Genomic DNA, 12,755 nt, shown 5'->3' with positions numbered 1-12,755 from the left:
AAGGATATCATTACAATAAGCAACACAAATGTTGCTGGATGTAGCAAAATGTGAACAAAATTCACTACTGGTATGTACTGTTATCATTCAGTTTATCAGGATAATTCAAAATCACTCAGTATGGATGCCTGATGCTAGGGGGTCATTTACTATCCAGAAATACGCCTATATTGGGCTTATTTCTGGCGCAGATTGCAGAGCAAAGGTTATTTGCATCGCAAATAACACGCCAAGTCTAAAAAAGTGAGCATGGTGTAGGCCGGGAAGGGGACAGACCAGCAGGCCCGTCTCATTCATCATTTTATATGTCTGTTTTAGGAGTAGAAAATGGTCTAAATGTAAGATAGCTAGGGAGCTGTCTTAAATTGAAACTGGCGCTGGATATGCCAAAGTTATATAGAGGCCGGCGCCTCTTCATAACTCCGGCGGATCCACCACCAGTGCAGGACTTTATTAGGACTGGCGCCTAAAACACTGGTCTTAATAAATGTGCCCCTACGTGCCTATAATTTTGGAACTACAGCTGTGCTTCCACTGACTCCCACGCTATATACTATATACTGTAGCCAGCTCTGCTCCTTAGGAGGTCTAGTAGCATTGTCAGTTTCTTTAGTAGTAGCAGACAGGGACATTATCAGCGATGATTCCCTTTCCCTTGTGACAAGAATCAGCCAGATAATCGCTAACAAGCACTCGTAGTAGTGATGAGCGGCCGGCTCTGTCCGAACCTGGTTCGTTCCTGTACATAAGTCATATTGGTAAGGAATCTGTAGCTCTGTATGTGCATATAATGTATGGCCTCTGATGAGGCTCTTCCAAGATGGCACCAAGTAACACGAGACTTCATTTGTCTTGTGCATTTGCTGTTACTGGACATGCATTAATGTATTACATTACAAATTGTTAATGATTATGAAGCGCATCTACAAACCTGGGTTCGGATTCATAATGTAATCCATTAATGCATGCGCCATTACTTACAGTAATGGCGCATGCACGAGGCAATTGAAGTCTTGCGTTACCAAGCGCCATCTTGGAAAAGCCTCATTAGAGGCCATACATTATATGCATGGACGGAGCTACAGATTCCTTAGCAATATCACTTATGTACAGGAACGAACCGGGTTCGGACACGGCAGACCGAGCTCAGTTCACTCATCATCAGTTCATAGAATTGCTCTTTAGCGATAATCTGAAAGGGGAAAAGGTGCTGGTGACTACCTCATGAATGGAAAAAACGCTTGTTCATCAGGTAATATGCTCGTTTGTGCGATCACCAAAATCATTTGGCAGCAGCAGATTGTGCCACATAAACATGCTGTGGTGCCGGCAAACAATGATTTTGTATGGGGACGAGTGATGGCATTAGTGATTGTTCCTCCACATACTGTGAAGGAGGATGGCATTAGCGATTGTTCCTCCACATACTGTGAAGGAGATCGCTGCATGTAAATGTTGCAGTCTCCTTCACTGAAGAGCAGACACTTTCTGGAAAGGAATGCTTCCTTCCCAATAATCCTCTGCTAAATTGTGTAATGTAAAGGGGCCTTTAGTTTCTCTACAGTTTCTCTTTTAACCTGAGCCCTTTATGGCCAGGGGTCTAAGGAGGGAATGTCCTTATGAAAGAGGATGGAGGAGCTCTCCTGACATGTCTGTTTTTGTAAATACATGTACTCTTCATGTAATAACAGTTCAGTATGGCCTGACTAGAGGGCGTAGCCTGGGGGGAGGCCGGCATGACGCAGGTGGGGCGTCAGCGAACCCCTGCCAGGTCAGGATTGGGGGGTTCAAAAGTGGGGGGTGGAGTAAGGAAGGGGGGTCTTTAAATAGGGGTGCCGGGAGAGAAGTGGCAGCCATTTTAGGAAAAGTTAGGGCAGACAGGGAGATTATATTAAACAGCTTCTACCCACCGTCCCCAAATTCTTGTCTCTAGTCGTTGTTATTATTGTCTGGGGGTTGGAGGAGGTTGTTTTTCAGGTCACAGCAGATGGGAGTACACGTTTACAGTCACGGCAGTCTAGGCGGCGGTAGTTCCTCGGAGTTGGTGGAATAACAGGTTATGGGGGATGGGAGGGCTCCATGGTTGGGGCTGGACTGGGCTGGATACAATCTAGGGCAGGGGTGCACAACCTTTTTTGGTCTGAGCACCACATTGTCACATCGTTCTATTTCAAGGCACCGCAAATAAGAGGACAGCTCTCCCTGGTTATTACCACCTCCTGCCAGTTACAGGCACCATGTAATAACCAGTAAGAATTGTCCCTTACTAGTGGAGAAAGTGCTTATTGGTTAACACTTTAATAACCAGGCCTGAACAGACACTTTTTTTTGTGGTTGAGCGCACGTGGTGGTTCCAATGGTTGTAACTTTTTTATGTGTTGGGAGTACCAAAATGTTTTTTGCAAAAATTTTTCACTTGACACATAGGGCCTTTTTACCTATTTTTTTAGTTTTATTTTTAAAAAGTATTTTTTTTCAAACTATAGCTCATTATTCTTTAAATATGCAAACTACCACCATTATGATAATTAGTTACCTATTTTGTGTTGGTTGTTTTTTTTTTATAATATGTATAGTTTCACATGAATGGGGGCGATAATGGCGATGGTTTTGGTTGGTGTGGGTGTTTTTTTAATGTATTTTATTATTTTTTTTATCTTTTTTAACTTAATTTTTAATATATTTCTCCTACAAATAATATTCCCAAGACACTTTTTGTTAATTTTTCACTTTTTCCTTTTTATTTATTACTTTTATTTAAATTTTTATTAACATTTTATTGCATAATTTTTTTATAATTGGTTTATTACTTATTATTTTCATACATTTTAGCCACATAATATATCCCCCAAGAGATCATAAAAAGACTGTTGGCGGACAATGAACACTTTACTATTTTGCACTTTTTATTTTTTTATTTTATTTGTATTTAATTCTTTTACATTTTTTTATTTTTAATTTTCTATACATTTTTTAAATATATTTTTGCCACATAATGTGTCCCCCAAGGGATCATAAAAATACTGCTAGGGGACAATGAACACTTTTATTTTGCAATTTTTCCTTTATTTTTTATAATTTTAAATTTTTTGCCAGATCATATTTTATTTCTTTTATTTGTGTTTTATTATATTGTTTTTTTTGTTTTCAATTATTTTTAAAATAACTTTTGAACTTATTTTTTTATATATTTTTTCACATAATTTGTCCCTAAGAGCTTTGGGGACATAGACTTTTTTTTGCACTATTTTCACTGTAACTGGGGCATTTTACACAAGCACAGCTGATCAGGATCTCCTGACCCTGCAGCTCTGCACTCCTCTTCCCCCAAGCTGGGTCCACCCTGCATAGCACTCCGCTCACCTATCTGAGGGGAAGGCAGAAGCGCTGATACACTGCTCCTGCCTTCTCCTTGGCTTCCCCGCTGTCACTGACAGCCAGGAGCAGACCTGCTGCTGCTACAGTGCGGGAGCAGGAGCTGTAATGCTCCATCGCACAGCACTGCAGGCAGAAACACAGCTGATCGCATGATTAGCTGTGTTTCTGTCCAGGAGGACGGGGGCTGCAAGTCTTGGCTCTGGGGGCTGCATGTGGCCCGCTGGCCGCGGGTTATGCAACCCTGATCTAGGGGCATGTCCCTGTGCCCATTGTCTGACAAGGTGTAGCAACATTCCCATTTGATATTGTAATTGGATTGGCACTCCATGGATTTCTAAAAGACTCCAGAGTTGTTACTTCATGAAGAATACAAGTATTTACTAAATAATCATGTCAGGAGAGGCGACCCGTGCTCTTTAACTCCATGTCTAATCGGGAGATTTGGAACAGAGTATCAGGAAAACAGAGAGAGTTTGGCCCAAAAATAAAATGATTATTTAGGGCCTGTTTAAAGGGCAGAATTTGACATCAGAATTTTAATGCGAGGTCTGGAACAAAATTTGACCGATGACTTTGTGTTGTCCGCCTCTCATTGTTTGCAATGGGAGTCAGTTCAGCCATGCTCATGGCAAGCAGAGGAAGCAGTGGCAAATGTCCGATTGTGGTTTAGCTTTATGCGATAGAACTAAACCTCTAGCGGGTCTGCAGTTAAAAACCATGGCAGAAACCACAACGGTTTCAGACGCAGAATGCATTGCAGATTTTGACACGTCAAAATTCGCCACGTGAGCATACCCTTTAAGTTGGGGTTTACCGGGCGCTTTCTTAGTACTAATATTTACTATAGAAAGGTAACATTGAAAATATCTCACCTATTTTGTGAAAACGCCCTGAAAAGTCTCCAGAATTATTAAGCTGTAAGATTCGTGACGTGCAACAAAAAGCTAAAAATATAATGAAGACAAATTAAACGATAATAAAGATCACTTATTTGTTATATCATATTACACCTTGTTATATCTGATGATAATTTTAGGGTGCTTATTACTAATCATATGTCTGTACCACAATTCTTTTTGGAATTTATCAGCTTTAAAAAGACTTGACAAACACACACACAGATACACACACACACACGTTTTAAATAATAAATGCACAAACACGAAGCAGACTGTTGCAGGTGTTCATCCCGGAGTCTCATAGAATTAAGACCTAGCCTATAGCGTGTGAGAGTAAATGACGGCACAGGGTGCTGGCAGCCCAGCCCTAGTATTACACAGTATCTGCATCCTGCAGGTGCAGGTGAAAGTGGCTGTCACCTAGAGATATGGGGTACTGGAACAAAAATCCTGAGCTTGAACCTCAGATGTTCCTTTCTAGTGACACCAGTAGTGGAGTGTCTATGGCTCCATAATATGGAACCAAAGGGACTCTGCTTGCCACCGCACAAGCAGACTCTTTTCATCCAGCTTTGCAGTTTTTAGTATGAGGCTGTAGAGATGAAACAAGACATGGCTAAGTAGACAAAATCTACTACTGCTCTGCTCATTGCTCATGGTTTTTTTTATGAATTGCAAAAAACGTCAATCATATCAGTCATCCATAGTAGATATGAGTGAATCGATTCTAAATAAATCGATTTGTTATGAACTTCCCAAGAATTCATCCACCAAACGAAAGTTTTTGCGATTTGCTTTAGATTAAAAGCGTAAAAACAGTGCTTAGCACCATTTTACTGTGAAAATTTGCAGGGAAAGCCAGGATGGAAGAAGAAGATGGAGGATCACATAACACTGGGGGGCTGGTGGGGGCTTGCCCTTATTGACTCAGAGGCTGAAAGACAGCCTGATCTGCCAATCAGGGAATAGTAGGCAGGCAGGTCCCTTTGCTGAGAAGACAATGCAATACCTACATTTTTATACCTATGCTATTAAACATGTTTCATATTACTGTAAGATAACAGTAGTTACAGCAAAAGTAATACTGCAATGATGCAATTTTTATAACAGTGTTATTAAACACATTACATATTACTGCAAGATAACGAGTAGTTAAAGAAAAAGCAATACTGCAATAACGCTATTTTTATACCCATGTTATTAAATGTATTGCATATTACTGCAAGATAATGGTTAGTTACAGTAAAAGCAGTACTGCAGTAACACAATTTTTATGCCTCTGTTATTGAATGCATTTTAGATTTACTGCAAAAAAAAGTGTTGTATTAAAGTTCAAACACATTTTACTGCAAAAATTGCTTGTTTGTGATTCTATTACTGCTTCATACCATGTACTTTAGAGACATTTTACTGAAAAATATTACATTGTTATACCTGTATTAGGGAATGCATTACTGCATCATACCATGTGGTTCAAAGACATTTTACTATAAAATTGTATTGTTATATCTATGTTAGTGAATGCATTATTACATAATAATGTGTAGTTCAAAGACATTTACTGCAAAAACTTCATTTTTATGAAACTAAATTATCAACATTAGTGTGTAGTGTGTTTGTAGTAGGTGGTGAACATTTAATTGCACCTCTGTCTTTAAATTATAGAAAAAACACTTTCAAGTCATATTTTTGCTAGTTATGTTTAGTAATCGGTGCACCAAACCTATGATTTTTCATCTATAGCAAACCCATGACTTTTCATTTATAGACCTAGTAATAAAATGTTTGGAAAACAGAAGAATGTAAAACGAACGACTCATGCCTCATCATCCTACAGTAAAAATTTGGAAAGTAGCAGCAGTAAAAGCAACAGCTATCCGGCCAGTAGTAGTAGAAAGCCACAGTTCGCCATAGCTTCTGATAGGTGCCACATTGTTATTGAGGAGGGAGGATTAGATTGTGGACTGGATGGCTCAATTCTCCTCTCAGTCACGTCAGTGTGATGTGGATGTCACATCAGAGTCTGACACCATGCCTTGGAGCCAGGGGTCCCGGCATTCCTCCTGCTGCTCCTCCTTGCAGAAAAGCGTTTTACTTGCATTAATTCTACACTTCCCCCTCCTAGTGAGTTGCCTTCTTTTTTCCTAAGAAAAGGCAACAAAACCTAATGTGTTATGGAAGATACTGAATAAAGTCTCGCTGTTGATGACATTTGTCATAAGCATCAGTGTTTGGACTGCCATGAGGAGGACATTCAGGCAGAGGCGGGATATCCCTTGCATAGCTATGTTGGTGTTGGTGGTGGTAGTAGTGGAACTTGAAGCCACAGTGATGGCAGTAGGGTTAGTGGTAGCGACAAAGGCACTCAGGGCAATTACAAAGCAGGGAATCCAGAGGGTGGCCAAGGAGTCCACAATGACATACCATAGTCTGATAAAAGAGGAGTGGAGAGTGGGTATGATGATGGACCTGGGAGCCAGATTAGGACACTGAGGAGGAGATGACATTAGAGGAGAAGAGTGGTGACTGTTGTGGCAGCAACAATAAAAAGTAGCGGTGACGTATGGTCAGAACCTCCCAAAAACTGCCACCACCAGATCTGCTTCTATTATGGTCAGCTCGGGAACTGGCAATACCACTGATACTGTGAGTGCCGGCTCAAATCATTATGAATCTAATTATTGCTTCACCCACTATACCCTCCTCCTTTGACTCCCTTCTGTGAGCCAACAATAATGGAATGTGTGGCCAGGAAACAACTCTACTCGCCCAACAAACTTAAGTTCCATCTGGCCAATTGCTGCTGTTGCAGTCACTGCTGTGCCACTTAGTTGATTCTGCTGCCTTTAGGGATCTGCTAGCATGAGCTCAGCTTTGCTGAGAGATACTTATCCAACATTATTTCTCCAAAAAAGCCATCCCAGCAATGTATTGTCATGGGGCAGAGAACATGGGTTTGTGCAGCAAGCTAAATACCATCATGGACACCTGGAGCAGCTCTTATAGGCAGGGAGAGTACATGCCTTTCATGTTTTTGCAGTGAAGCAGCTCCACAACAACGAGCCGCAAGGGCATAGCTATAGTGGAAGCTTGGGTAGTGGCTGCTGCAGAGTCTGAACTCAGAAGGGTCCATACGCTGCCATACGCAGGACAGGATGGAATCCTGAACCATGGTTACCAACCTATGGACACTTAAGTATCACATTAGCCAGCGACTGATCATCGCAGACTTTTGATTTAGTAACTGTTGATTTGTATACTCAGCTTGTACTACACCTATTTGGCACTTGGTTGCCACTGCAGATGTACCAGTCCCCTGATGATTTGGCAGTTGGCCACTGAAACGCGTTGGGCCATCCTGTGGAAATGGTATGAGTGTACTTTTGTTCAGTTGTTTCCCTTACATGGGATCGTGCAGTAAAACAGAGGGCACCGCATATGCGCAAGACTTTGGAAAGCGAAGCCGAATTACGGGCTTTCATTCAAAGGCAAGAGGGGGTGCGGTTACCTTGACTTGAAGCAAGGAGGCCGCTGCCCCCTTGACTTCAAGCTGACATGCAAATTAGCGCGGACGGAGGATAAAAGATCGTTTTCTGACTTTATGCTACATCGGACTGCAGGATGAAAAGTATGATTGGTATGATACTGCGGGCTACCCTGAGGTACTGCTGGCGGGTTTGCATGCATTTAGGAGGTGACAGGTTCCCTTTAACCTCTTTTCCCTCAACAACACTATATACTATACTCCTCTCAGTCTTTTATCTTTCATTAGTTCTGTATGCATGAGCACTATATGCATGCAGGTATGTTGCACTATTTTGCATTATTTTGAGATATTTTGAGACATATGTATATGGGCCAAATTTTAATTGTATATTTATTAAAAGCTAAGTTTTAGGAAGTACACCTACTCATTTTTAAGAATTATATCCCATTGAGTCACCTATTACAAAGCAAGTAATTGACCATTGGTATCTGGTTGTGTGCTAAATTTATTTATTTATTTACTTTTTTCCAAATTAAAAGGGAGAATATTTCCAGGCTTATTCAACTTTTGAACAAGCCACTGGTTCACCTGACAGTTAACACTTGTATGTGTATAAATATGGGCAGGCATTCTGACACCATTAATGCATGATTTTTGAGCACATGTGCAGAACAAGCCTCTGTTTCTTATTACATTAACCCCCTTTATGACCACTGCTGTACATGAATGGTGGAAGTACCCTCTTTAAAGATGGCACCCCCAGAGTAGAGCGAGCATCATTGCTGCCAGGTGCCTACAGCAAACAACTGGGAATAATGTCTGTGATTGGTGATAATGCCAATCACAAACATTTAACCCCCTCAGATGTCATAGTCAAATGTTACCATGGCATCTGTGGAAAACCAGAGAGCTATGTCATCCTGGATCTTGAGTGGCTCCCCTGCTTTGAAATTGCGAGTACTGTTGGTTGTCTGTGAAAGCTCTGGTCTCTCTGAAGAAATTAGGGCTTTTAGAGCTGTAGTTCCTATGGAGCCCCCCATGTGGCAGGATGCTACATGAACATAGAAAATCTGCAATGAATTGTAATAGCAATTCAATGCAATGTATTATAGAAGCAGTCTAATAATTGCTTATCATAGTTATCTAGGGTGACTTAAAAAAAAGTACAAAAAAATAAAAATATAAAACATGTAACAAATTCAGATCACCCCCTTTCCCCATAACTAAAGTATAAGTAAACAATAAAAAATAAACATCATAGGCATCACTGTGCCCTAAAATGCCCAAACTAAATAAATCTATGTATCTTGCACAATGAATGCCATAATGAAAAGTCAGTTTGCCAATTTTGTTCCAGCTTCCCACTACATTGTATGCAATATTAAATGGTGGCAAAGTACAACTTGTCCTGTGAGTTCTAGGACTTCTAACTTTCTTGTACTAGTATGTACAAAAAAAATGTTTTGTTTGTGCCTTTAAGAAGTTTACAAATCTTTTTATTTGAAGGTTTAACATGAATCATTCATGCGTAATGAAACTGTCACAGCTTCTTGTTTGACTGATAGAGATGAAATCAGCTTTTATCATTACTACGCATCCAACTGAAAGAAAACCACCAAACAACGATGAAAATCTTTTTGAGTGGCTTTTAAAAATTCATCAAGTAATAATTTAATTTTTATTTTTATCATCTAAAAAAGTGTGTTCCTTATATAAATCAGATCACCCCCTTTCCCCATAACTAAAGTAAAAATAAACAATACAAAATAAACATCATAGGAATCACTGTGTCCTAAAATGCTCGAACTACTTAACCACTTCCCATCTGGGCCATTTGCCCCCTTCCTGAGGCATAATTTTGCAAATCTCACTTTAGTGGTAATAACTTTGGAACGCCTTTACTTATCCAAGTCATTCAGAGATTGTTTTCTCGTGACACATTGTACTTCATGATAGTCATAAATTTGAGTCAATATATTTCACCTTTATGAAAAAAATCCCAAATTTACCCAAAAATTTTAAAAATTCTCAATTTTCTAAATTTCAATTTCTCTGCTTTTAACCCCTTAAGGACCAGGCTCATTTTCACCTTAAGGACCAGGCCATTTTTTGCAAATCTGACCAGTGTCACTTTAAGTGCTGATAACTTTAAAACGCTTTTACTTATACAGGCCATTCTGAGATTGTTTTTTCGTCACATATTGTACTTCATGACACTGGTAAAATAAAGTCAAAAAAATTAATTTTTTTGCATAATAAAATACCTAATTTACCAAAAATTTGCAAAAATTAGCAAATTTCAAAGTTTCAGTTTCTCTACTTCTGTAATACATAGTAATACCCCCAAAAATTGTGATGACTTAACATTCCCCATATGTCTACTTCATGTTTGAATTATTTTGGGAATGATATTTTATTTTTTGGGGATGTTACAAGGCTTAGAAGTTTAGAAGCAAATCTTGAAATTTTTCAGAAATTTACAAAAACCCAATTTTTAGGGACCACTACAGCTCTGAAGTCACTTTGCGAGGCTTACATAATAGAAACCGCCCAAAAATGACCCCATTCTATAAACTACACCCCTCAAGGTATTCAAAACTGATTTTACAAACTCCGTTAACCCTTTAGGTGTTGCACAAGAGTTATTGGCAAATGGGGATGAAATTTGAGAATTTCATTTTTTTGCCTAATTTTCAATTTTAACCCATTTTTTCCACTAACAAAGCAAGGGTTAACAGCCAAACAAGACTGTATCTTTATTGCCCTGACTCTGCCGTTTACAGAAACACCCCATATGTGGCCGTAAACTACTGTACGGTCACACAGCGGGGCGTAGAGTGAAAGGTGCGCCGGATGGTTTTTGGAAGCCAGATTTTGCTGGACAGTTTTTTTGACACCATGTCCCATTTGAAGCCCCCTGATGCACCCCTAGAGTATAAACTCCATAAAAGTGACCCCATCTAAGAAACTACACTCCTCAAGGTATTCAAAACTGATTTTACAAACTTTGTTAACCCTTTAGGTGTTGCACAAGAGTTATTGGCAAATGGGGATGAAATTTGAGAATTTCATTTTTTTTGCCTAATTTTCAATTTTAACCCATTTTTTCCACTAACAAAGCAAGGGTTAACAGCCAAACAAGACTGTATCTTTATTGCCCTGACTCTGCCGTTTACAGAAACACCCCATATGTGGCCGTAAACTACTGTACGGCCACACAGCGGGGCGTAGAGTGAAAGGTACGCTGTATGGTTTTTGGAAGCCAGATTTTGCTGGACAGTTTTTTTGACACCATGTCCCATTTGAAGCCCCCTGATGCACCCCTAGAGTAGAAACTCCATAAAAGTTACCCCATCTAAGAAACTACACCCCTCAAGGTATTCAAACTGATTTTACAAACTTTGTTAACCCTTTAGGTGTTGCACAAGATTTAATGGAAAATAGAGATACAATTTCAAAATTGCACTTTTTTGGCAGATTTTCCATTTTAATATTTTTTTTCCAGTTACAAAGCAAGGGTTAACAGCCAAACAAAACTCATTATTTATGGCCCTGATTCTGTAGTTTACAGAAACACCTCATATGTGGCTGTAGACCGCTGTACGGGCACACGGCAGGGCGCAGAAGGAAAGGAATGCCATATGGTTTTTGGAAGGCAGATTTTGCTGGACTGGTTTTTTTGACACCATGTCCTATTTGAAGCCCCCCTGATGCACCCCTAGAGTAGAAACTCCAAAAAAGTGACCCCATTTTAGAAAGTACGGAATAGGGTGGCAGTATTGTTGGTACTAGTTCAGGGTAGATATGATTTTTGGTTGCTCTATATTACACTTTTTGTGCGGCAAGGTAACAAGAAATAGCTTTTTTGGCACGTTTTTTTTTTTGTTTTGTACAACATTCATCTGACAGGTTAGATCACATGGTAATTTTATAGAGCAGGTTGTCACGGACGCAGCGATACCTAATATGTATACAATTTTTTTTATTTATGTAAGTTTTATACAATAACTTCATTTTTAAAACCAAAAAATTGTTTAGTGTCTCCATAGTCTGAGAGCCATAGTTTTTTCAGTTTTTGGGCGATTATCTTGAGTAGGGTCTAATTTTTTGCGGGATGAGATGACAGTTTGATTGGCACTATTTTGGGGTGCATATGACTTTTTGATCGCTTGCTATTACACTTTTTGTGACGTAAGATGGCAAAAAATTGCTTTTTTTGCACAATTTATTATTTTTATTTTTTATGGTGGTCACCTGAGGGGTTAGGTCATGTGATATTTATATAGAGCCGGTCGATACGGACGCGGCAATACCTAATATGTATACTTTATTTTTATTTATGTAGGTTTTACACAATGATTTTATTTTTGAAACAAAAAAAATGATGTTTTAGTGTTTCCATAGTCTAAGAGCCATAGTTATTTCAGTTTTTGGGCGATTATCTTGAGTAGGGTCTAATTTTTTGCGGGATGAGATGACGGTTTGATTGGTACTATTTTGGCGTACATGCGACTTTTTTGATCACTTTTATTACCTTTTTTGGGAAGTAAGGTGGGCAAAATTTCAATTTTCTCATAGTTTTTATTTTTTTATTTTTATGGCGTTCACTGTGCGGGGAAAGTAACATGACCGTTTTATAGATCAGGTCGTTACGGACGCGGCGATACCTAATATGTGTAGTTTATTTTATTTTTTTTAATTTTTATTCAGTGATAAATGTTTTTTTTTTTTATCTTAACTTTTTTCACTTTTTTTTTTTTTTTTTTGACCCAGACCCACTTGGTTCTTGAAGATCCAGTGGGTCTGATGTCTGTAAAATACAGTACAGAACCTATATAGGTATCTGTACTGTATTTTACTTACACTGAACAGATCTATGCTTTCAGAATAGATCTGTTCAGCACCATGGACAGCAGGACGCCTGAGCAGGCGTCCTGTTGTCATGGGAACCTTCCCCGTCTGCTCAGTTATGGTCAGAACTGCGCAGACGG

The sequence above is a fragment of the Bufo gargarizans genome, chromosome 2, assembly GCF_014858855.1.
Source record: "Bufo gargarizans isolate SCDJY-AF-19 chromosome 2, ASM1485885v1, whole genome shotgun sequence".
Taxonomy (NCBI): domain Eukaryota; kingdom Metazoa; phylum Chordata; class Amphibia; order Anura; family Bufonidae; genus Bufo; species Bufo gargarizans.
This window is presented reverse-complemented; position numbering follows the sequence as displayed.